Raw genomic sequence first — 26848 nt, 5'->3', positions numbered from 1 at the left:
TTCTCCTAACTACCCCGCACTTGGGCTGAGTGAAGGGGTGAGATTTGTTCCTGTGACTCCCTTTCAAAGCAGTTCTGATTTTTCCAGTCTGCCTGGGCCTCCAGGCTGCAGAGCGGACTGACTCGTGCTTAATGAAGCGCATTCTCCATCTGTGGTCTGCCCCTCCTGGCAGCTCCAGCTGCCTGGGGCCTGGCTTTGGGGAAAGCAGTAAAGAAGTTCCCTCATCTCAGGCTGCCCCTCACTACAGACACACCAGGGATCCACTCCCCCAGGCCAGCCCCACCCCACCCATGTTAGGCTAATGAGATCCAGACCCCACACCAGAGCTGTCCTGATTGGGTTGACCTGTTTAATTAAAGCAGCAGCTTCCAAAAACGGAGGTTCTGCTCCAAGGCTCTGCCCCTGGCCTCAGAGACAGACTCTGGCTGTCTCTGGCCAGCTTGGACTTTGGCACTTTTTCTCAGACCCTGACTTTCTTCTCTCCCTCCCTCCTTCCTTCTCCTCATTTTTCCAACATCTGTGTCCAGAAAGGAAGAAAAACCATGTTTGGACTGGCCTCCTTCCATCAGTCATTTTTTTCCCCTTTCAAACATCTTGTCTAAAGCGGAGTCAGTTACATAAACATTCCACCTCTTTCCATAAATTGGCCGCAGTTACCGAACAATAGTGTTACTGTGCAGGGGAAGAGGGAGCCCGAGGCCACACCCCGCAAGTGCTGGTCCCCCAGCCAAATAGAACCAGAGACTCATTCTTTGAAAGAACCAAAGAGGAAATCCAGAATCTTCAGGCCAGACCTTTTCTGTTGTGCTTGGAGCAGTTCCTTTACCAAAGCCCCTCTCTGCTCTGCCCTCCCGACAGCCGTCTTCCATCTCTTAACTTCAAGCTGTTTGAACGGATGCCCAATTTCTGCTTTTTCCTTAACTGCCTGACAGTGTGTGTCACTGTGTGTCCCTGTCCCGAGGGCAGAGTGTGTGGATGATGGAGTTGGTGGTGGTGGTGATGTGTGCATGTGTGTGTGTGTGTGTGTGCGTGCATGTGTGTCTTTTGGCAAGATTTTTGGAGGCACGCCCTCAAGATTTTGTTGCCTTTTTCTTAAATAGAAACAGTTAGACCTCACTAATTCAGACCAGTTGGAGAAAAGTGCACAGGGGGAAAAAAGTCTGACTTAACAGAACCCAGTTCTTCTCAGGCCTTCTCCCTTCTCCCAAATGCATCCAGTTACTGGAACTGGACTAACCACATTGGCAGATACAGTTTTGCCAGACTTGCTCCATGAATAGATAAAGACCACTTTTTCCATTATCTTGAGTACCTAATTAAATGTGCGGGCCACTCAGGGTGTGAAAATGCATTTTTTTTTCCTAGTAGGTCAGATATCTTCAACATTTACACAGTACTTCTCATTGACTTAGTGAACTGTCTTCTTAGCCAGACTGCATGCTCTTTAAGGACAAGTTCTATATCTTAATCCATTCACTATCCAGTGTCTATTGTAGCTCCAAGCACATAGTAAGTGTGCAAAATATTGTTGAATAGTGGATGGATGGATGGATGGATGGATGGATAAATGGATGTACAGATGAAATTAGTTAGGCAGGAATAACGGGGGTGGAGAAAGAGCCTTGGCAGGGGAAATTTGAAGGAAGCTTCTATTGACCTCCGTCTGGTGAGGAGCAGAAGTAGCAGAGAGCAATGTTAGAGCAAGAGCAAGTAACTGACAGCACTGCCATCAGCTCTCACAGCAAGTGGCAGGAGATGGGAGAGACAGAGATGGTTGGAGCTGGGACTGGGGAAGTGAGTGGTAAAGCAGGAGTAGGAAGGCTGTGATTGAATGGGGTTGGTGGGAAGATGTAATCGTGTGAATGGGTCTGTGAGCAGCTCTGGTGCTAGAGGCAGATGTGGGTGTGATAAAAAGAGATTCATCTGCTATGGGTAAACTAAGTGGAAAAGGTGCTGTATCAGTTAAGTGGCTTTTGGCTGCAAGTAATAGAAAATTTAGTTCAGTTGGCTTATACTAGTCATTCTCAACTGGGGGCAGTTTTACTCCCCAGGGGACATTTTGCAAGGTCTGAAGACATTAGTGGTTGTCACAACTGGGATGGGTGGTGGAGGGGGTCATACTGGTATCTAGTGGGCAGTGGCCAGAGATGCTTCTCAACATACCACAATGCATAGGACCACACACAATGCACAGCTGCCCACAGCAAAGTATTATGCACCCTAAAGTGTCAATGGTGATGCTGAGAAACCCTGGCTTAAACCAATAAGGAACAATTTATTGTTCCATATAATAAGCAGTTTCAATGGTGGTCATTTTATGTGTTCATTGAGGAGGTGGGTTCTCCCCACCAGTAGCCTTTGCCTCTGCCATGTATTGGGCCTTTGTTCCCTCAGGGCCACAAGAGGCTACAGTGGTTCCAAGTATCACATCCTCACCCAAGAGCATCTTCCTGTCCCTTTATAAAACTCAAATTTCCTTTTTGTCTCACTAGCCTTGTGTCCTATACCTATTCCTCAATCAATCCTGGGCGAGGGGATTGCCAAGATTAGTTTAATTGACATCCCTCACCCCTATCCCCACGCTGACACTGGGGTATGGAACGTGAAACATGAAGAAAATTTATATTCTGTTAAAAAGAAAATGTATCTTCTGGAGAAAGGAGAGGGTGCTGTGTGATTCACAACAGGCTCTCCCCAGCATATTAGGTTCATGAAACTGAGAAATACGGTCCTGGGCCTCAAGGCTGGAACTTGCTGCTCTGTTACTCATTTTGGATTTGCACCTTCATTCACTCATTCCATAAGCAGTAGATATTTACAGAATGCCTCTGCATGGTGCAAGGGACATCACAGACGTGTGGTTCCTGCTGACCTGGAGCTTTCAGTCTTGTAAGGGAGACACTAATCAAATAGTCTCACGGATGATGTGCAATTAAAGACAGAGATAGGCTGAGATTTAAAAGCACATGGAGCAATGACAGCATATTACAGAAGACCTTACAAAGAAGGTGAGGGAGAGTCAGGAAGAGTTTCCTTGGTTGAGCTAAGATCTGAAGAATGTATGAAAATTAGCTTGGTAAAAGACAGGGGACAGAGGAGATTTCCCGAGAATAGTGACCATGTGTGCACATCCCTCTGTGGGGAGGAGCTCAGTGCAATCCAGGAACAGTCACAGTGGAGTGCAGAGCAGAAATCCAGAGGAGGACAGCAGGGATTTTGAGAGGTTAAGCAAGGGCCGAATCTCATAGAGTTTGCTCATGTTAAGGATTTTTGTCTTGGTCTTAAGAGCAAGGAAAATTCATTCAAGTGTCCCAAACAAAGATCTTTTTTTTTTTAAGTGTTTAAAGTTTGTAATTCCTAGTAGGAAAACATTATCTGAATGAATACCCTAATGGCAAACCACTGTAAAATGCTTCAGCTGCATTTGGGGGAGAGGGGTAGGGATTATCTTCAAAGCATCCCGGCTCTCTTGATGAGAAGGTCAGAGGTACACTGGTTTGTATTATTGAGACATCCATAAGGTGATCTAGGTTGCTTTCCCTTCAGCAAGGGCTTTATTTATCAGAAGGGCATTATGCTTGACCTCCATATTTGGCTGACAATTTACGGATAAGATTCGTAACCTTTGGGTTGCTCTGGTATTGTGACATATTTGCTGGATGCTGAGCCACATCCTGGAAGGCCACCATAACTTCTGGATCCTGCATGGCTGCAAGAACCTCTGGATCACCAAGAATTTCATTGAGTCCAGGCATTCTGGCCATTCCAGGCATGCCCCCTCCCATTCCAGGCATTGCTCCGGGAAAATGACCAGGCATTCCCCCAGGAAAACCACCTGGAAAAGAGCCACACTGAGCTCCTGACTGTCATCTGGCTTCTTCTTCCCTCTGGGCTCTCTCATGCTCTTCTCGAGCCTTCTTAGCTCTTTCTATTCTGTCTTTGATCTCTCGCTCTTTCCATTTTTGCTCATACTTTCTCCAATGTTCGGCAATTGTCTGTGCCCTAGGTTGAACTTCTTTTAGCATTGCACTAGCATCTTCATTATAATCCAATTTACAGGCAAGGGCAAGATCATGGGCTGCTTCTTCCCAGTGGCCTAGAAGTCTGTGTGCTTCCCGGCTGGGTGCGGTGGCTCACACCTGTAATCCTAGCACTTTGGGAGGCTAAGGCGGGCGGATCACAAGGTCAGGAGATTGAGATCATCCTGGCTAACACAGTGAAACCCCGTCTCCACTAAAAATACAAAAAATTAGCCGGGCATGGTGGCGGGCGCCTGTAGTCCCAGCTACTCAGGAGGCTGAGGCAAGACAATGGTGTGAACCAGGAGGCGGAGCTTGCAGTGAGCCAAGATTGTGCCACTGCACTCCAACCTGGGTAACAGAGCAAGATTCCCTCTAAAAAAAAAGAAAAGAAAAGAAAGAAAAGAAAGAAAGAAAGAAAGAAAGAAAGAAAGAAAGAAAGAAAGAAAAAGAAAAAAGAAAAGAAAAGAAAAGAAAAGAAAAGAAAAGAAAAGAAAAGAAAAGAAAAGAAAAGAAAAGAAAAGAAAAGAAGTCTGTGTGCTTTCTCTCGCCACTTGTCAGGCTGAGCTGAATCAGGATTTATTTCGATGGCTCTGTCACACTCTCGGATGGTAGCATTTGGCTTCTGTAATTTGAGGAAGACACTGGCCCTCTTGGCCTACAAAATGGCCAAGCAAGGATTCAGCCTGATGGCATCTGTGAATAAGTCAGTGGCTTTCTGCAGTTTACCATCATTTAGGGCTCAGTAGCAGCCACCTTCTTATCATTTGCCTGATCCATCATCTCTGTTATCTCTGCATTTTCATCTCCCATTTCTTGATGGGCATCAGTGTCTGGTTCAATCACACCTTCATTATCGATTTCTAGATCACTTTCCTCACTTGATGGTTCATCTGCCTTTAAGTCTTCCTCCACCTTCTTACTATCAGGTTTTTCTTCCTAGGTATTTTCTTCGAATATAGCTTTCTGAGTAGCAGGTGGTACTTTACCCCACATGCTCTCCACCCACTCCCTCAGGAAGCGCATTTCCTTGGTGTGCAGAACACTGGGATCCTGCTTACACATTTTCACAAAGGCCCGAAGTTCATTCACTTTGTGGGGGTCCATGGTCAGGAGGTGGTGGGCAAAGCTGAGGGTCTGTAGCCTGGTTCCAGGATCAGGTTCCAGGATCATGCTTGGCATGACCGCACAGAAAGGACTTTTTTTTTTTTTTTTTGAGATGGAGTCTTGCTCTATCACTCAGACTGGAGTGCAATAGTGCGATCTCGGCTCACTACAGCCTCCACCTCCTGGGTTCAAGTGATTCTCTTGCCTCAGCCTCCTGAGTAGCAGCGATTAGAGGCACCCACCACCACGCCCAGCTAATTTCCAAATAAGGATCATTTTGATTGCAGTGTGAAGAACAAAGTGGAGAGAAGCAGGCTAGATTTGGGAAGGTAAGAAACTACTACATGGGTTCAGGCAGGTGAGTTGTGATGGTGGATTGGATCACGGCGATGGTGGGGATGTAGAGAGGTTGTAAGATTTAAGATACATTTGGCCGGACATGGTGGCTCAGGCCTGTAGTCCCAGCATTTCGGGAGGCCAAGGCAGGTAGACTGCTTGAGGCCAGGAGTTTGAGACCAGCCTGGCCAACATGGCAAAACCTTGTCTCTACTAAAAATATAAAAATTAGCCGGGTGTGGTGGCGTGTGCCTATAGTCCCAGTTACTCAGGAGGCTGAGGCAGGAGAATTGCTTGAACCTGGGAGGTGAAGGTTGCAGTGAGCTGAGATTGTGCCACTGCACTCCACTCCAGCCAGGGGAACAGAGCAAGATCTTGTCTCAATTAAAAAAAAAAAAAAAAAAAAAGCCAGGCACGGTGGCTCACACCTGTAATCCCAGCACTTTAGGAAGCCAAGGCGGGTGGATCACAAGGTCGGGAGATCGAGACCATCCTGGCTAACATGGTGAAACCCTGCCTCTACTGCAAATACGAAAAATTAGCCAGGCATTGTGGTGGGCACCTGTAGTCCCAACTACTGGGGAGGCTGAGGCAGGAGAATGGCAAACCCGGGAAGCAGAGCTTGTAGTGAGCCGAGATAGTGCCACTGTACTCCAGCCTGGGTGACCGGGCAAGACTCCATCTGAAAAAAAAAAAAAAAAAGAAGAAGCAGAAAGAGGGAGATAGACATTTAAGAGGTAAAATTGACCAAATTTATTGATGGATTTCTTGTGGACCAGTGGGGAAAATAAAGTATTAAGGACAGATTCCTAAATTTCTGGATTCAGAAAATGGTTGGAAGGAAGAGCCATTTATTAAGAAAGAAAACAGTGGAAAAGGATCAGACCTCTGGGAAAATTAGAGTTTAGCTTTCATCATGGTGAGATCACAGCTCCTTTGAGACATCCAAGTGGAGATGCTGAGCAGGCAATTGTATATATGGATCCAGAGATCAAGGGAGAAGACTGGGTTGGAAATATAAATTTAGAGAATATCGGCATACAGATGGTATAGTGGGTGTCTTTCACCAAGTAACAAATTACCTCAACACTTGGTGACTTCAAACAACAGCCATTTATTATCTCTTATGGTTTTGTTGTATTGAGACTTTGGACAGTGCATGGAGAGGATAACTTTGTTCTACAGTGTCTGAGGTCTCAGCTGGGAGACTCAATGGCTGGGACCTGAAACTACATATATATATAAAAAATATATGGTTTGGGTTTTTTTTTTTTTTTTTTTTTTTTTTTTTTTTTTTTTTTTTTGCGATGGAGTCTCGCTCTGTCGCCCAGGCTGGAGTGCAGTGGTGCGATCTCGGCTCATGCAAGCTCCACCTCCCGGGTTCAAGTGATTGGTTCTTCAGCCTCAGCCTCCCAAGTAGCTGGGATTACAAGTGCCCACCACCACGCCCAGCTAATGTTTTGTATTTTTAGTGGAGACGGGGTTTCACCATATTGACCAGGCTGGTCTTGAACTCCTGACCTCGTGATCTGCCCACCTCAGCCTCCCAAAGTGCTGGGATTACAGGCATGAGCCACCATGCCTGGCCTATATGATATTAATGTTGGCTGCTGGCTGGGGGCTTAACTGGAGTCATTGGCTGCCAACACCCACATGTGGCCTCTCTACCTGGCCTGGGCTTCCTCACCACAGGATGGGTTGCTTCTAAAATCAAGAAGCCCGAGAGAGATCCAGGTGGAGACTGAATTCTTCATACGACCTAACCTCCAAAGTCATAGAGTGTCACTTCCATTTGACCAAAGAAGTCATAAGCTGCCAGGAAGATTCAAGGGGAGGAAACTTAGACCCTACTTCTTGATGGAAAAGTGTCAGTTACGTTTTAAGAAGAGTATGTGGGATGGGATAAATATATAGGTGTGGCCATTCTTGGACAATGCCATGAGCCACAGATGCTACTTAAAGGTAGCGAATAAGGTGTCCCAAAGAAAAACAATATGGATGAGGAGAGGAGAGTGCCTAGGATGGAGGTTTGGAGTTATCTTACATGTCAGGATAAAGAAGAAGAGTCTACCGAAAAAGACAGAGAGGACACAGACAGGGAGTGGAAGGAAAACCAGAGAGCATGGCGTCACAGAAGCCATGGAAAGAAAGTTCACTCATTTATTCAATGAGTATTTATCAGGTACCTACTGTGTTTAGCAGGCACTTATGCCAGACTGTTCCAGGTTCTGGGAATATAGTAATGAATGCAAAATTCCTTGACTTCATGATGTTACATTCTAGAAGAGAACTATCCAATTAGTTGAAAACTGAAAAAAAAAAAAATGTGCCTTGGATATAGTCACTTGAAGGTCAATGGTGATCTTCATGAAAATGGCTTTTATAAGAAATGGGGACCAAGCATGATGGCTCATGCCTATAATCCCAGCACTTTGGGAGGCTGAGGCAGGAGGATTGCTTGAGCCTGGGTGTTTGAGATCAGCCTGGGCAACACAGCAAAACCACATCGCTGCAAAAAGGAGCAAAAAATTAACCAGGCATGGTGACGTGTGCCTGTGGTCCCAGCTAGTTGAGAGGCTGAAGCAGAAGGATAGCTTGAGCCTTGGAGGTCGAAGCCATAGTGAGCAGAGATCATGCCACTGCATTCCAGCCTGGATGACAAGTGAGACCCTGTCTCCAAAAAAAAAAAAAAAAAAAAAAAAAAAAGAAAGAAAGAAAGAAAAGAAAAGAAAACAAAGGAAATGAAAAAGAAAAGAAAAGGAACAGAAGCCAGATTGGGTGGTTTGAGGAATCAGTTGGAGAAGGAGAGTATAAAAAATGGATTGGGGAGGTAAAGGCAGCTGTGGGGCTCTGAGGATAAAGATAAAACCCCTGACAGGGCATTTCCTCTTCTCTGTAGCATGTCCTATTATCAGGGCACTGGAAGGGGCTGAAGCCCCACTGTGACTGGCAAGGGACCCGCATCAAGTTTTTCTGCGCTCCACTCAGCATTGTTCGGGAGTAACCAAGAATGTGCTGCCTAGTGCAGTTCCAGCCTCCAACCCTTAGTCAACAGCTCTGTCATCTCCCGCACCCTCATGGATTCTTTCCTGGATTGTTTCTTCATTGCTGCCAAACTCCATCCTGAGCTTGCAGCCCAGATTCTAGCCACATTGATCTCCTCACAAGCTATGCCTGAACTCCCCTCCTTCCTTCCGTCTATCCCTTTCACTATTTGAGTTCCACGACAAAACTCCTTCTCCATGAAGAAGGACCCACACCAGCCCTCATGGATGCCCTTACCCACTGAAGACTGCACTGAGCTCAGCTCTGCACCATGCATGGTTCTGGCTGGCCTGTGATGTTTGTGTCTTAATCTCCCACACCACAGGTAACTTATGTGAAAGCAGACTGGGTGGAGATGTTTCCTATGTCTTCACAGTGTCCCTGAGGCAAGCTTGATACTGGACTAAGTAAATAGCAAGGGCCCAATATCGCGTCTGTTGAATGACTTGATGCAGAGGCTACCTGTGCCCTCCCACACTTGCCCCAGATGACCGGCCCTGTGAGCCTGTCGCAGTAGCTGAATCCAGGATAGGAATGGGGACTGCTTTTCTCAAGACTGCTTGCAGAGCTCCTGGGGAATAAACAGCAGGAGAAGCCCTCTCTGTACTCAAGAATCTGAGTTCAATCTGGAGATAGAGGAAGAGGGATATAGTTCCCCATCCCCATAAGCACCCCCAGATAAGTTAAAGAGAACACACCAGCCCACAGTAGTAGTTGAACGAGTCCATTTATGTATGGCAAATAGATACAGAATAAAAGATTGACTGAGGCGGGATGATCTTCTCTGGTAGAGTCTTCTCCAGGTGAAAGGTCTTAAGCTTGATGTGGGAGACATACAAATGCCACTTGTTAGCCACACCACCTTGTACAAATCACATAAGCCCCTCTGAGCCTCCGTTTTCCAATCTTTTTTTTTTTTTTTTAGAAACTGAGTCTCACTGTGTTACCTTGGCTGGACTACAGTGGTGGACTCACTGCAGCCTCAAACTCCTAGGCTAAAGGCATCCTTCTGCTCAGCCTCCTGAGTAGCTGGGATTGCAGACATGAGCCACCGTGTCCAGCTCCCAAGTTTTCTAATCTTTAAAATGGGAATAGTAATACCCACCACGGGCTGGACGTGGCGGCTCACACCTGTAATCCCAGCACTTTGGGAGGCTGAGGAGGGAGGATTGCTTGAACCCAGGAGTTTGAGACCAGCCTAGGGGACAAAGCAAGACTCTATCTCTACAAATAATAATAATAAATACCCACCACATAGAATTGCTAGGAGAAATAAACAGGATAATATACAGTTGGTCCTGTTAGTTGTGACTTCTGTATTTACAAATTTGTCTACTCACTAAAATGTATTTGTAACCCTCAAATCAATATTTACAGTGTTTTTGGGGTCATTTGCAGACACGCACAGAGCAGCAGAAATTCGAATCATGTTCCCAGCTGAGGCTGGACAAGGCATGCTCTTCCTTCTTCCTTCAGCCCTCATGCTGTAAACAAGTGCCCCTTTTGCAGTCTATTTAGTGCCATGGTTTTGGCATTTTTTTGTGCTTTTTCTTGGTGATTTCACTGTTTAAAATGGTCCCCAAGCATAGTGCTGAAGTGGTGTCTCCCGCTCCTAAGCATGAAAAGACTGTGCTGAGATTTGTGGAGAAAAGAAGTGTGTTAGATAAGCTTTGTTCAGGCTGAAATGATAGTGTTGTGGGCTGTGAGTTCAATGTTAATTAATTAATGATACATACTTCATAGAAACACATAAAACAAGGCTATGTATTGATTGGTTAATGAAAATGTTCTGACCAGAGGTTCGAGGTTTGCAGTGATTTTGTAGGGTATAAGTACCCTAAGTAATGAGAATGGACGGTATGTAGAGGTGCCTATATAGCACATGGTGTAGACGAGACGCATTCAGAAGTGCTGACTGCTGATCTTGGTGACAAGGTGACAGAAGGCACTCCAGGCAGTTTCTTGCCATGGTTGTTTGTGCTTTGCTGGAAATTTGGATCCTGTAAGAGTCAAAAAATTTTTGATCATAAGTTTCTGTCTCTTTGCATCCAATTGAGGTACCGAGTTAAAAAAAAAAAAAAAAAAAAAGTTTCTGTCTTATTTCTCTTGTGTCCTGTGGGCGCCTCATGTTTTTGCCTCAGACAGGGAGCTTAGGCAGGGGCTGAGGCTCCAAAAGGACCATGTCTCTAGCCATTTGTGTGTTTTCTACCCTCCTTCTTGTTTGACACCCAGGGGTCCCAATTATCTTGTGTTTCAGTGGTTACTTTCACTGTGGTTGGTCCTGGGGTGGGTGGAGGAGCAAAAGCCCTGTCTGGATCCACATTCCCCTGCAGGGTGACAGACTGGGCTCTAAGCCCCAGCCATAGGGGAAAATGTTGGGGGTGGGCGGGAAGGGGGACCCTGACCACAAGCTTTCCCCCCATAGGAAAGGCCTTCCCCTATTGGGCTACTGTCTTTTCCCAGGTGGGGACAAAAGCAGCAAGAACTAAGAAAAAGGACTAGAGGTTTTCTCCACACATGGGTCTGATTAGACTCTCATTCCTGAGGCTCTCTGGGCTTGAACACTTTCTCTCCAGGAAGCCAGACAGCCAGTTAGAGAAAATCTGCAAACCTGCACTGAGGCCAGGCTTCAGGAGGCAGCCCCGGGTGGGGTGGAAGAGACGGGAGGGCTGTGGGCACTTGATCTTTATCACAGCCCTCAGCCTCCCGGCCTCCTGCCAGCTCCCATAGCCCCTGGCCAGGAGCCTCTAAGAATTCAGAGCCTGAGGATTGTGTTACCTTCTGAATTCTATTAGCACAGGCCAGCTGGGGGTGGGGATGGGGGCTGGCTAGGGCTTACCTGGGGAGTCGTTTGGTGCCAAGCAGGCGCCTTGGGTTGCTTGTTTCTGCCTTTCCAACTTTGATTCCCCCTTTGCCCTCATTCTCTCATGTTCTCTGCAGGGAAGGACATGAATTGTATATACGTTAATATAAACCAAAAAAGATAGGGGTTTTTCAGATGTTCATAAGGAAGAGAAGTTAACGATGATATGAATAATAGCAAAACTTTGTGCCAGACACTGTTCTAATTGCTTATATGTGTACAGTCCTGCATTGTTTAACAAAGGGGATATGTTCCGAGAAATGTGTCATTAGGTAATTTCATTGTTAGGTGATGTCACCATTGTGTAAACATCATAGAGTGTACTTGCACAAAACTAGACGGTAGAGCCTACCTAGGCTGCAGGGTATAGTCTATCTCTCTTAGGCTACAAACCTGTACAGAATGTTACTGTACGGAATACCACAGGCAATTGTAACAGGCAGTGGTAAGTTCTAGAATACCATAGGCAACAGTAAGATTTTTTTGTATGTAAACTTATCTAAACATAGAAAAGGTACAGTAAAAATACAGTATAAAAGATAAAAGATGGTAGACCTGTACAGGGCATTCTCTGGGAAAGAAGCTTACAGGACTGGAAGTTGCTCTGGGTGAGTCAGTGAGTGAGTGGTGAGTGAATGTGAGGGCCTAAGACACTATTGTGCACTACCGTAGACTTCATAAGCTCTCTACACCTAGGTTGCAATAAATTTATAAATAAATTTTTCTTTCTTCAATAATAAATTAACCTTAGCTTACTGTAACTTTTTTACCTAATAAGCTTTGAAAAATTTAAAAAACGTTTTGACTCCTTTGTATTAACACTTAAAACACACATTGTACAGCTATACAAAACTATTTCTTTCCTTATGTCATTATTCTATATGCTTTTTTCCATTTTTATATAACTTTTTTGTTAAAAACTAAGACACAGACATACACATTAGCCTAGGCCTACACGGGGTCCAGAACATCATGTAGAGAACCACGTCCACATCTTGTCCAACTGAAAGTTTCTTGTTCTTGTTTCTGTTTTGTTTTGTTTGTTTGTTTGTTTTGAGACAGGGTTTTGCTCTGTTGTCCAGGCTGGAGTGCAGTGGTACGATCTTGGCTCACTGCAACCTCTGCCTCCCGGGCTCAGGCAATCCTCCCACCACAACCTACCAAGTAGCTGGGACTACAGGCCTGTGTCACCACACTGGCCTTATTTTTGTGTAGTTTGTAGAGAAAGGGGTCTCACCATGTTGCTCAGGCTGGTCTCAAACTCCTGGGCTCAAGCGATCCACCCACCTTGGCCTCCCGAAGTGCTAGGATTATAGGCGTGAGCCACCGCGCCGGCCCCGTTGGAAGGTCTTTGGGGGCAACAGTTGTCGTCTCCTACGATAACAACGCCTTCTTCTGTAATACCTCCTGAAGGAACTCCCTAAGGCTGTTTTATAGTTAGCTATTTTTAAATAAGTATAAGGAGCATACTCTAAAATAATGATAAATAGTATAGTAAATACATAAACCAGTAGCATAGTTGTTTATTATCATTATCAGTTATTATGCATTGTACATAATTGTATGCTTTTACACGAGTAGGTTTGTTTATACCAGCACATGAGTAATGCATTGTGCTACAATGTTACATAGGCTACCATGTCACTAAGTGATAGGAATTTTTCATCTCCATTATAATCTTATGGGACCACCATCATATATGTGGCCTTTCCTTGACCAAAACATCATTCTTTATGTGGTACATGACTGTATTAGCACATTTACAACTCAAAATATCTCTATTTTACAGATGAGGAGATTGAGACAGAACTGTATTAGACTACAGTTTCCTCATAACCATAAAGAAGTTAGACAAAATCAATCTAAAGTAACTTACAGCCGAGCGCAGCCAAATTATCTCCGCTCACTGCAATGCTAGGCTCATGCCTGTAATCCTAGCACTTTGGGAGGCTGAGGCAGAAGGATCACTTGAGTCTAGGAGTTCAAGACAGTCCAGGAGTTCGAGACCAGCCTGGGCAACATGGTGAAACCCATCTCTACCAAAAACACAAAGATTAACCAGGCATGATGGCACATGCCCGTAGTCCCAACTACTTGGGAGGCTGAGGTGAGAGGATTCCTTGAGCCAGGGAGGCGGGTATTGCAGTGAGCTGAGATGGCACCACTGCATTCCAGACTGGACAACAGAGCCAGACACCGTCTCAAAAAAAAAATGTAACTTTCATGTTCATTTTTCATTTGTTTTTCTTTTTCTTAGTCTCCTTCCATAACAAGAAGGAGGAAAAGGAAAGAGAAAGAATAATTTATTTAATCTTTATCACATTGGACTCTATAACAAGGGCAGCAAACTGTGTTTTCAAGAGCCAGATAGTAAATATTTTAGGTTTTGTGATCCACACAATCTCTGTCAAGACTATTCAGCTCTGCCATTGTAGCACTAAGGCAGTTAGATACAATATGTGGACCAACATGTGTAGCTGTACTTCAATAAAACTTCATTTAACTAAATAGGCAGAGGGCTGGATTTGGCCCTCTGTCCTATTGTTTTATAAGATTACCCAGGCTGGGGTCCTGCCCTCAGAAAGCTCACCTTCTGCTCCAGGCTTCACTGTGAGATATATGAATGTGACTGACATACTCCATTTAACGTGCAAAACTACATATACATGTGGACACACACACACATGCTCACACACATATGCACATAGTTTCCCAGCTTTATGTGTATTGACACACACCACAGGCCTCTTTTACACATTGCCTGGCAATTTACATCCTCAAAAGGAATAGTATTGCTGGGCATTCACGATGTTCTAAGCACTATGATTGGTGATTTTCATGTTTTCTCAAGTCATCCTTCCCACAGTTTCGTCCATAGGAATTATGATCCCTGTAGTAGTTTGTTAGGGCTACCACAACACAGTACCACAAACTGGGTGGATTAAACAACAGAAATGTATTTCTCACAATTCTGGAGGCTAGAAGTTTGAGAACAAGTTGTCAGTAAGAGCCAGGCATGGCGGCTCACACCTGTAATTTCAGCACTTTGGGAGGCCAAGGCGGGGAGATCATTTGAGCCCGGGAATTTGAGACCAGCCTGGGCAGCAAAGGGAGACCCTGTCTCTACAAAAACATTTTAAAAATTGTCTAGGTGTGGCGGTCTGCACCTGTAGTCCCAGCTACTTGGGAGGCTGAAGTGGGAGGATCACTTGAGCCCAGGAGTTCGAGGCCACAGTGAGCTATGATCACACCACTGTATTCCAGCCTGGGCAACAGAGTGAAACTCCATCTTAAAATAACTAATTAAACAAGGCAGAGTGCAGTGGCTCATGCCTGTAATTCCTGCACTTTGAAAGGCTGAGGTGGGTGAGTTCACTTGAGCCCAGGGGTTCAAGACCAGCCTGGCAAATAGTGAAAACGCATCTCTCCTAAAAACACAAAAATTAGTCCAGTGTGGTTGCACGCGCCTGTAGTTCCAGCTACTCGGGAGGCTGAGGCAGGAGGATCACTTGATCCTGGGAGGTGGAGGTTGCAGTGAGCTGACAGAGTGAGACCCTGTCTCAATAAATATAAATAAATAAATAAATAAATAAATAAATAAATAAATAAATGGTGTCAGCAGGGTTAGATTCTTCTGACGTCTCTCTTCTTGGGCTGTGGATGGCCTTCTCCTCTTTGTATCTTCATATGATTTTCTCTGTCTGTGTCTGCTATGCTCTGAATGTTTGTGTTCCCGCCAAATTCATGTTCCTATCCTAATCCCCAGTGTGATGGTATTAGGAGGTAGGGCTTCTAGGAGGTGATTATGTCACGAGGGCAGAGCCCTCATGAATGGAATTAGTGTCCTTATACAAAAAAACCCATCCCTTTCACCATATGAGGACACAGCAAGAAGGTGCCATCTATGATGAAAGGGACCTCACCAGACACTGAATTTTCTGCAGACATGATCATGGACTTCCTACCCTACAGAACTGTGGGAAATAAATATTTGGTCTCTATAAGCCACCTAGTTTGTGGTATTTTGCTATAGCAGCCCAAATGGACTGAGACAGTGTCTGTGTCCTGATCTCCTTTTCTTATAAGGACACATGTCATATTGGATTAGGGCCTACCCATATGATCTCATTTTAAATGACCCTTTTAAAGACCCTGTCTCCAAATGGTGCCATTCTAAGGTACTGGGGGACAGGGCCATAACACATAAATTTCTGGGGAATACGAGTCAACCCACAACAATCCCATTACAGAAAAGATAACAGAGACCAAGTAATTGGCCCATGGTCATACTGCAATTTGGTTGCCTGACTTCAAAGCCCATGTTGCTGCATGTATCAGTAGCTCATTCCTGTTTATTGTTGAGTAGTATTCTATTGGATGCATACATTATGTTTTCTTCTTATGCATTAATTTTTAAATTTTGTTTTATTTTTTGGAGATGGAGTTTCACTCTTGTCATCCAGGCTGGAGTGCAATGGTGTGATCTCAGCTCACTGCAACCTCTGCCTTCCAGGTTCAAGCAATTCTCCTGCCTCAGCCTCACAAGTACCTGGGATTACAGGCATGCACCACCACATCCAGATAATTTTTGTATCATTAGTAGAGACGAGGTTTCACCATGCTGGTCAGGCTGGTCTTAAACTCCTGACCTCAGGTGATCCACCTGCCTCAGCCTCCCAAAGTGCTGGGATTACTGTGTGCACCACCACGCCCAGCCATGCATTTTTAAATTGATGAACATTTGTGTTATTTCCAGGCTATTAGGAATAAAGTCATTGTGAGCATTATTATACCAGTCTTTTTGTGGCTACAACTCTAATTTCTCTTGCCTAAATACCTAGGAGTCTAATTGCTGAGTGATAGAATAGGTGAAACATTTAAGTTTTAAGAAACTGCCAAACAGTTTTCCAAAGTGCTTATTCTATTTGCACTTTTATCAGCCATGTATTAGAGATCTGGTTGTTTCTTGTCATCTTCAACATGGGGTTATTTTTCCCTTTGCTATTGAGTTGTAGGAGTTCGTGTGTGCGCGCGCACGCGCGTGTGTGATCCTTTGTTAAAGAGATTGATTTCTGGTATGATGATTTGGGAAGCTCCAGTGAAATTGATGAAAATCATTTTTTAAAACCCCAAACACTTAGAGGCTCTGGAAACGTGCCTAAGGGCATACAGCAAATGAAGAAATATCTATTAAAGAAAATCTACAAATATCTGGTAAGAAAAACGATAATCTATTGTATTTGAACAACTGTTTATTTGTAGAAATTGACAAACTAATTCTCAAATTCATATGGATTTGCAGAGGACCCAGAATAGCTATAACAATCCTGAGAAAGAATCTTGTCTGGGTGTGGTGGCTCACACCTGTAATGCCAGCACTTTGGGAGGCTGAGGTGGGAAGGTCAAAAAAAAAAAGCCAGGCACAGTGGCTCACACCTGTAATCCTAGCACTTTAGGAGGCCAAGGCGGGTGGATCACGAGGTCAGGAGTTCAAGACCAGCCTGATCAACATGGTGAAACCCTGCCTCTACTAAAAATTCAAAAATTAGCCTGGGGTGGTGGTGCACACCTATAACTGCAGCTACTCAGGAGGCTGAGGCAGGAGAATTGCTTGAACCTGAGGTGGAGGTTGCAGTGAGCCGAGATCGTGCCACTGCACTCCAGCCTGGGTGACAGAGCAAGAGTCCATCTCAAAATGATGATGTTAATAATAATAATAATAATAATAATAAATACAGGTCACAAAGACTTTGCTGCTAAAACAGGCTGTGGTAAAGAAGCCAGGCAAAACCCACCAAAACCAAGATGGCAACAAAAGCGACCTCTGGTCATCCTCATTGCTCATTATATGTTAATTATAATGCATTTTAATGCTAAAAGACACTCCTCCCAGCACCATAACAGTTTACAAATGCCATGGAAACATCAGGAAGTTACCCTATATGGTCTAAAAAGGGTAGAAACCCTCAGTTTTGGGACTTGCCTACCCCTTTTCCTGAAAATTCATGAATAATCCATCCCTTGTTTAGCATATAATCAAGAAATAACCATAAAAATAGCCAACCAGCAGCTCTCAGGACTTCTCTGCCTATGGAGTAGCCATTCTTTATTCCTTTACTTTCCTAATCAACTTGCTTTCACTTTACTCTATGGATTTGCCACGAATTGTTTCTTGCACAAGATCCAAGAATGCTCTCTTGGGGTCTAGATCAGGACCCCTTTCCTGTCACACAGGATGAGTGCTCTCCCCTCTCTCTGTGGGACAAGGGCCCAGCTGAGTACTGTTCCTAGAGGGAGGTAAGGAAACAAAGGACTTTCCTTAGGGAAATGGCCCAAATACCTTGTGGGCCATAACGAAATGTTGCTAAGTACAGTCCGATGGTACTTACAGAACCTGATACGGGGTTTCACTAGCTAAGGAATTATTTTGGTTCCACCCATAGTGGAAACAATAGAAGTAACCCTGTTGTGATTGGCAGTCCCAAGGGGACCTTGTGTCTCTGGATGGAATTTATACATGGCTCTTTGTTGACCAGAGTTCATCATAATGGGTAGGGGAGGGGCTGAGTGCATAAGACTTGAGTTGGTTGAGTCTTTGAACCAGTAAAATGGCTCCCTTAGATGTGGGAGCCTGACAATCAAAATTAGTGACTGAAGCATAAGTTTCAAATTATCGAGGTTTATTAAGCCAGTTTGAGGGCACACCCAGGAAAAATGAGAGTCACAGACACATCTGCAGCTCTTTTTTTCCAAAGAGGTTCTCAGGAGGTTTAGTATTTATACATTTTCCTTAAAAGAAGGAATGGGAACAGTGAGAGGAATGACTACACGTTTGTCAGACTTTAGTTAGTGCCCAGGAAATCTATATTTTACATAATATAAGGTGAACATTTGAAGAGAAGAGGAATAGAGGAAGCAGATGTCTCAGAGAAGGGTGAAGAAGCGACTAATCTCATCTTGTCTTTGTTCTATACCTGGGAAGATGAGCTAGTCATTGACATTATCAGTGTGGAGTCTTTTGAAAGGTCTGGTTTCTGTGTAGCCCTTAGGGAAGAAAGTCTAACGGCAGTTATCAAGGGAGAGGATGTAATGAGATATGTCCAACCTTCTATAGCATCATGGCAAGGACTCAGCTTCCAAGGTTTCTCTGGGGTCCCCCTGGCCAAAAGGGGATCAGTTTAGTCAGTTAGGGCCTTGGAATTTTGTTTTTTATTTCTCAGGTCTCAGTAAGGCAACCTGGGGAAGAGTCATTCCCCACCTGGGGATTCCTGAAGATACATGTTAGATATAAGTGAGGCTTGGTGAGAAGGGGGGATGACAGGAGTCTTGGGGACCTGCCTGGTATCATCTTTCCTACTCTGAACTTGTCCACGTGAGGAAGCACCCAAGGACCAACACTGAGATGATATCTGCCTTTGTAGGTTCTTCAGTCCAGATCCACAGTGGAGGCAGAATTAGTTAAGGTGTGAGTTGGTGACTCCCTCCCCACATTTCCCCATCATCCTGTCTCTCGTTTGCCCAAAACAAAGCCCTTTTTCAAAGGCTAAGAGCTTCTGCTACTATGAGAATGTGAGATGAGAAAGGAAGAAACCGGTCAAGCAGGCAGTTAGAGTGGGTCCTCAGTTAAATTATTTCAAACAAAAGAACAGCCTGAAAAATCAAGCTGCAGGCACAGAAAAGGAAACTTGCACAGGGGGTCTTGCCTAAGACATTCCCACAGCTGCACAGATAAGAACAACTACACAGGTGACTTGCCCAGACATGCTTGCAATGGAAAATTCTGTGCTTTAACACATGCGCGTAAGGGGAACAAAACAATATGGCGCTAAGGGCCCCCATGCACATTAGGAAAATGGGGTGGAGCTACCAGAAATTTGCACCTTATGTAAATGAGATGCCTAGCTCCCATCAGTTTCTTATAAAAGGCTTTGCATTCAACTATAAAAACAGCAACCCTTTTGAGACCCCTCTCTGCTGCAGAGAGTTTCTTCTTTTGCTTATTAAACTTTCACTCCAACCTCATCCTTTGTGTTTATGCTCCTTAATTCTCTTGGTTGTGAGACAAAGAACTTGGAGTGATACCTCACAACGAGAGACTGCTACATTGTGGTGCATTGCTGAGACTGTAACAAAAACAGCCTCTTCTTACTACATATTTCATCAAGAGGAGCTTACATATTTATTATAAGGTTTTTACTTTTAAGGACTGAATCCCAGTATCATGTCTCTGCTCAGTGCTACGGGAAAGCAAGTGGCATCCAGGCAGAACCTGTGGAGATCTATCACTGTGGGGCCAATTTAACCTGCAGTAAAGAGGCTTGTGCATTTGAGCTTCATAGTAACAGCCTTCAAATGCTAGTTCCATGTCCATGGAACAGAAATGACCTTGTGTCTGAGAAAGAATTTGGGCATACAATGTAGCAGCTTCATGTAAGGGATTGTATTTGTCAAACTAAGACAGCCTGAACCGCTGGAACTTATGCTTGATTTAAGGGAGCTGATGATGTAGGCAGGGGAGACAACCCAGAGAGTTCATCTGCAGTCCGCAGACCTCCTAAAGAATCCATAAGTGGAGCTCTATCTCAATATAATTGGTTTCCTAGGTAATCCTATACATCTGATTTTACGCATTTGAAGACACTCTTCAGAGAAGGGGTCCATAGGCTTCACTAGTTTATCAAAGTCATCTACGGCACCAAAAAGACTCAAAGAATAAGAACCTAGTACCTCTCTCTCCTTTCTCCTCTCTTTTCCCTTTTCTTTTCTCCATCTCCTTTCTCAGTTTTTATAGCAGGGCAATTATAAGACAAAAAAGCCCGCTGTTACTAACACTGAGCCCTCTTCACAGCATACTTTTGATGTGTTTGTTTAAAAATCTACATTCCTATCAGGAGAGGAATGGGGAAAGACAAAGGAGATGACCTCATTTTTAGTTTCTAGGGAGGAAGGGATTCATTGTGTGGTTTATTTATACCCAATTCCCTCCAGAAAAGGCTTGGGACAAATATAAACATTTCAACATATGTAAACCTATGTTTTAGGTAATAAACAGCAGGAGAGAAAGCAGGGAGTGATCCTGGGGTGCTTGCACAGACCTTGCTCAGCTGTGGAAATCAGCATTAGCATTTGGCTCTATTCCAAAAAGCTCCTTCATCACCTTCAGAGCAGATCTCAGAATCTAATAATAATTTAAGTGAGTATTTTTGTCAAACTTTAAAAGCTTGGCATGTTCTGTCCTTTAATATCTTCCTTCAGAAAAGGTAAGCTGCTTAAAAAGTATCAATGTTAATGGATGGAATCATTAATCAAGAGGAAGAAAGATTTTTTTAATAGTCATTTGACTTAATTCATCTTAATTCATCTCCAAAATATTTTCCTAGAGAGAAATTGGACAATTCAAGTCTTTTTTTGGTCATCAGCATTGATAAGGCTTTGGTACTCAGGTAGTAGTGGGGTCATTGTAAGAAATTTCCAGCTTCCAGTTCTTTATGTAGTTTGGTTTTTTTGAATGTTGGTCAAAAACAAGATGTTGCAACTTTGTCAGACGTTTTCAGAAATCATTAGCAATAAAAATTCCATTAGCATCCCAAAATATGTATTAGTCTTATAGCAGACACAATGCATTGCCCACTCCCCATATCCATTTTTCCTTCCCTTTCCCTCCATTCCTTTCCCTGGGCACATGACTACCCAGCTAAAGACCACATTTCCAGCCTCTTTTGCAGCACGAGATGGACACGTGACTAAGTCTTGGCCAGTGAGATGTGAGCAGAAGTGGTACGTGTACTTTCTAGGTCATTCCTTTAGCAAAAGAATGTGTCCAGTGTCACCTTTCTTCCCTTCCCATGAGCTGAAAGGTAGGAGTTATGGCAGGAGCTGGAGTAGCCATCTTAGACTGGGAGGTGAAGCCACATGCTGAGAATGGCATGGCAACAAGGTAGAAGAAACCTGGCTCTCCTACAAGATAGAAGAAGCCTCCAACACTACAGAACCACCATACCAACCCCGAACCATCTACTCAAATTCTTTTATGTAAGAGAAATAAGCTTTGTTAGAGACACCATTATTTTGGCCTTTGGTATAGTAGCTAAATCTGTACCCTAACCCATCTTGGTCTCAGCCACACTTCTTCTTACTCCTAGTTACTCTTATTCTCTTCTGGGCTCCATTTCACTTTGCTGGCCAACCTCTGACATTTTGCTATCACGATGCATTGCCAAAGCTGTTGCAGATAAGGAGTACCCAGGGAGTACCTGGGCCAGTGGTGCAGGGGTAAAAGAATTTACCAAGACAGCTGTAGATAACAATAGGCAGATTTACTAGAGAAAGTAGGAAAATACGTTGCAAGGAGGCAATGGGCAGCCAGCAGAAGAGAATCTGACTGCCAGGAAACAGAGGCTTGCTGGAGATTCTATAGAAGAGTGTTTATGCTATCTGTTGAAGAGGGCTTTGTGCAGTTCTGATAATGCCAAGGTTGCAGTGAGCTATAATAGCTTGCAGGTGTCTGGTGATAGTTGGATGCAGGAAGATTGTGAGTTATTTGCTCAGGAGGGCTATGTGTCCTGGACCATGAAGAAAGAAAGGAAGACTTACAGTTTATCTGCTTTCTTTTTTCTTTTTTTTCTTTTTTTTTTTTTTTTTTTTTTTTTTTGAGATGGAGCCTCGCTCTGTTGCCCAGGCTGGAATGCAGTGGCATGATCTCGGCTCACTGCAACCTTTGCCTCCCAGGTTCAAGCAAATCTCCTGTCTCAGCCTCCCGAGTAGCTGGGATTACAGGCACACACCATGATGCCTGGCTGATTTTTGTATTTTTAGTAGATACGGGGTTTCACCATATTGGCCAGGCTGGTCTTGAACTCCTGACCTCGGCCTCCCAAAGTGCTGGAATTACAGGCATGAGCCACTACACCCAGCCGTTTATCTGCTTTCTCTCTTTGCTTTCCCTTGGTCCTGCTAGCCTAACTCTGTTTCTCTAATTAGGACTCCACAAAAGCTTCCTCAGTCACTCCCCCTTCCTGCAACTTATATGATTTTCTCATCTGATCACCACCACACACCTCATTCTCAATTCTCCACCATGGCCTACCTCTAGATAATCCATGATCTCTAACTTTTGCCAAGGATTCGAAGAGATAAAGCAACAAAAGCTGCCAATATTTCTTTTAACACTTAACACATGCCAGTTTCTATTCTAAACTAATTATGTATTAATGTTATGTCTAAACTAATTACATCTCATTTTAACCTTTCACCAGCCCTTCGAGGTAAGTAGTTTTACTCCCTCCATTTTGAAGATGAGAAATCTGAGGCACAGACAGGTTAGGGGATGCTCTTCCCACTCATCCTGACAGTGGTTCTACTCCAGAAACTCTAAACAGAGACAAGCAAGATCAGAAAAGTCCATGAGTGAGGCAGGTGAATTGCTTGAGGTCAGGAGTTTGAGAGCAGCCTGTGCAATACCATAACACCATGTTTCCACAGTAAATTTAAAAACTAGCCTGACATGGTGGCCCCACCTGTAGTCCCAGCTACTCAGGAGGCTGAGGTTGGGAGGATCCTTTGAACCCAGCAGTTTGGAGCTACAGTGAGCTGTAATCACACCACTGCACTCCAGCCTGAGTGACCCTGTCTCAAATACAATGAAAGAAAGACAGACAGAAGGAAGGAAGGAAGGATGAAGGAAGGAAGGAAGGAAAGAAGGAAGGGAGGGAGGGAGGGAGGGAAGGAGGGAGGGAGGGAGGGAGGGAAGGAAGGGAGGGAGGAAGAAAGAAAAGTTCTTGAGGTCACTGAAGAGTGAGGGCCAGGCTATCTATGACCAGTGGCAGCTGCTGGGTGGTGGAGACAGGCTGAGCAGTTTTGGAGGACTCCTGCATCTCTGGTTCTCAAGAAATGGCACAACTTTTGTTGGGGTTCTGCTCTCTCTGCCTTGCTCCCAAACACACATAATTCCATGGTTGTTTTAAATGGTGTTCTCCCCAATGATTCCCTCAGAATCCTCCAATTCCTATCCTTGGGCTCTCTCCATTTTATTTTTATTTTTATTTTTTTTTTCCTTTGTCAAGCTTTCTGCTTAATTAGAACCATATAATAGCAGAAAGCAACTTACCAAGCCAGACCCCAGAGAGCCCTACAAGTTGGAACTGGGTCTCTCCTCTCAGCATGGGGACAACTTTGTCTCTTCCCCATCAGGCACATTGACCAGCTGAAAGATATTCAGTATGGTCACAGAGAAGGCAATCCGGAGTAAAAGATGCTTATTTAAAATGGATAATTCTTCCTCTCTCATCCTACTGAAAATATCTCTCTCTGTCCCTTGCTCCCTCCTGCAGTTTCAGCAGGGGTGTTGTGTGATCACATGTTAATTGAGTTGTAATTCCTCCTCCTGTTAAAGTGGGTATTTGTTCACGGGAGAGTTTAATGCTGTTGTACTGGGATGTCACAGATAGTTCTTCCTTCTTTACAGCAGTATGTAGTCAATGCTACATGTCAGCTGTATTGTCATTATTCTGCCAAATGGAGGATTGTAGTGGTTATGGTTGATTGGCACTCAGCATCTAGTCTGCCTTCACAGGTAGCATTTCCTGTTTGATTTACAGAAGCGGGTAAACTAAACTCCTCATTTCTCAGACTCCCTTGCAGCTAGGTTTCTAGAAGACAATTAGGTTCTCCCAATTAGATGTGCCTGACCCAAGTGAGACAAAGGCTGTCTTCATGCAGCTTTGACTATTAAGGATCTACCAGAGAACCAAGCAGCTAAGCTTGTCCTACCTCAGGGTCTTGCTCAGAGCCATCCCTGGAACCAGCAGCAAGCATAATTGTACAGACAGTATGTTTCTCTATAGCAGCCTTCCAGCGCTCTGTCACCAGTCTTGTAGGTGTCAGGAGGCAATGATGTGGTGGTGGTGGTGATGGTGGTGGTAGCAGATGCCTGAATCCAGCTATGGATTTTTAAATTCATCAGCTTCAGATTTGCCCACCTTTGTAGCAGCTCCCCTGTTGGGCCAGTTCTGGTGTGCTGTTCTGAAAGTCATTCTAGGAGGCACAGTCTGGGGTCTGCTGCTTCGGCCCTGGCAATAATCTTTCAGGCATCTAATTCCTGATACTACATAATCTTTTTGTTTAAAATTGGTATAATGGTTTCTGTTTCCTATACCTGAACTCTTTTAAAACAGGGGGCTTTGGAAGTACAAAGAGCTGAGAGCCATGGAGAAAAATTCTAGCATTTGACTGTGGAAAGGGGACAGTCATAGTACCGCTCTTGCTGAAATGCCCATGAAAAGCTAGAAAGGTACTTTTTATGCCTATATGTATTACAAGTTGGTCAGAGGGCTTAGATTTAAAGCTTGCCCTAGGAAAGTTTCATTCATTTAGTCATTCAACAAACCTTTATTTTCTGCCAGGAACTATACTAGGCACTGTGGCCAAATAAAGAATAAACCATAATCCTTGCTCTCCAGGTGCTTGGAGCAAACATCCAAAGTAAAATTAAAGGCAGCTTGGAAGAAGCATCTTAACCAAAGTTTGGGAATAAGATCAAATTTAGATTAAATTGTGATTGATGACAGTTAAAATTGCCCAATTCTGTAGAGCTATTCCTCTTAAATCCTTTTTGGAGCTGACATGAGTCAGTAGATAAATAGCCTCACCTATGTGTTTCATTGAAATGCTTGTTTCCTGAGCATCTTCCCCGAGTGGAGTGTTTGTTTCATATGCATTAGCAAAGAATTATATTTTTCATTTAAAAAATATCTAGAAATGTTATTCCAAACTAGAACTCAGGTACAACACACATACCGTGGTTTGGAATGTGATATCAAGGTATCTATCACCAGCTCAATGCAGAGCATTAAAACTCTGGGAAAAATACAGCATCCTAAATGATGAATTTGCAAAACTGAACTTTTAAGGCAACAACAATAAGATGTCACTGGCTACTGCTTTATATATACACAAAGGTTTTTGATAATATTGACCAATTATTAGGTTGGTACAAACGTAATCATGGTTTTTGTCATTAAAAGTAATGGAAGGCCTGGTGCAGTGGCTCATGACTGTAATCCCAGGACTTTGGGAGGCCGAGGTGGGCGGATCACCTGAGGTCAGGAGTTTAAGACCAGCCTGGCCAACATGGCGAAACCCCATCTCTACTAAAAAATACAAAAATTAGTCCATGGTGGCGTGGTGGCAGATGCCTGTAATCCCAGCTACTCAGGAGGCTGAGGCAGGGAGAATTGCTGGAACCCGGGAGGCAGAGGTTGCAGTGAGCCGAGGTCACACCACTGCACTCCAGCCTGGGTGAGAGTGAGACTCTGTCTTAAACAAACAAACAAACAAAAAGTAATGTGAAAAGCCTCAATTACTTCTGCACCAACCTAGTATATTGATTGTTTATTTTAACATGTATAAAACAAAAATAGAACTCTTCTTCATTTTCTTCACCCAAACATTTGTTTCCACGAGGGCAAGGACCTCTTCTATTTTGTTCACTGCTGTATTTCCAGCAACTGAAATAGACTCTTGCACATAGCTGGGCTCAATGAATATTATTTGAATGTTGAATATTTCTTTTTAAAAGATTTTCTGTGCTGGGCATGGTGGCTCATGCCCGTAATCCCAGCACTTTGGGAGGCCAAGGTAGGCAGATCACGAGGTCAGGAGATCTAGAGCAGCCTGGCCAACATGGTGAAACTCCATCTCTACTAAAAATACAAAAATTAGCCGGGCATGGTGACAGGTACCTGTAATCCCAGTTACTCAGGAGGCTAAGGCAGGAGAATCGCTTGAACCCGGAGGCAGAGGTTGCAGTGAGCCAAGATTGTGCCATTGCACTCCAGCCTGGGGAACAAGAACAAGACTTCATCTCAAAAAAAAAAAAAAAAAAAAAAAGAGATTTTCTGGGCCAAGCACAGTGGCTCATGTCTATAATCCCAGCATTGTAGGAGGTTGGGGCAGGAGGATTGCTTGAGGCCAGACGTTTGAGACCAGCCTGAGCAACATAGTAAGACCCCCTTCTCTACAAACTTTTTTAAAAAAATATTAACCAGGCATGTTGGCATATGCCTGTAGCCCTAGCTACTCAAGAAGCTGAGGCAGGAGGATAGCTTGAGCCCAGTGGTTCAAGGTTATAGTGAGCTATGATTGCACCACTGCATTCCGTCCAGGCTGAGTGACACAGTGAGACTCTGTCTCTAAAAAATAATAATTAAAAAAAGATCTGTCTGGCTACTGTGTGAAGGATAGGCTATGGGGTGCAAGATGGCAAGCAAGGTGGCTACAGGAATCCAGGTGGGCAGGTGAGAGATGGTGGTGGCTTAGATTAAGGGTCTTTGGTGGAAGTGATAAGAAGTAGTCTGATTTGGAATCTCCTTAGAATGGAAACCTGTCAAGACCTGCCAATGGATAGGCTATGGAGTGTGAGAAAAAAAAAAAAAAAAAGGAATCAAGAGTGACTCCTAAATCTACTGCTAGAGCAATTGGG

The 26848-nt window shown here is 44.1% G+C and overlaps 1 protein-coding gene and 1 pseudogene across 2 annotated transcripts in view; both read right to left on the bottom strand.

Annotated features, from left to right (window-relative positions):
• LOC126948846 (cuticle collagen 2-like) overlaps window positions 1–26848 on the bottom strand; it is a 940772-nt gene that overhangs the window by 30868 nt on the left and 883056 nt on the right. The gene's annotated exons all lie outside the window — the stretch shown is intronic.
• On the bottom strand, window positions 3573–5126 carry LOC126948833 (hsc70-interacting protein-like; annotated as a pseudogene).

This window comes from Macaca thibetana, chromosome 1 (genome assembly GCF_024542745.1).
Source record: "Macaca thibetana thibetana isolate TM-01 chromosome 1, ASM2454274v1, whole genome shotgun sequence".
NCBI lineage: Eukaryota > Metazoa > Chordata > Mammalia > Primates > Cercopithecidae > Macaca > Macaca thibetana.
Note: the sequence above shows the minus strand (reverse complement) of the source record. Positions and strands in the feature narration are given on the sequence as shown.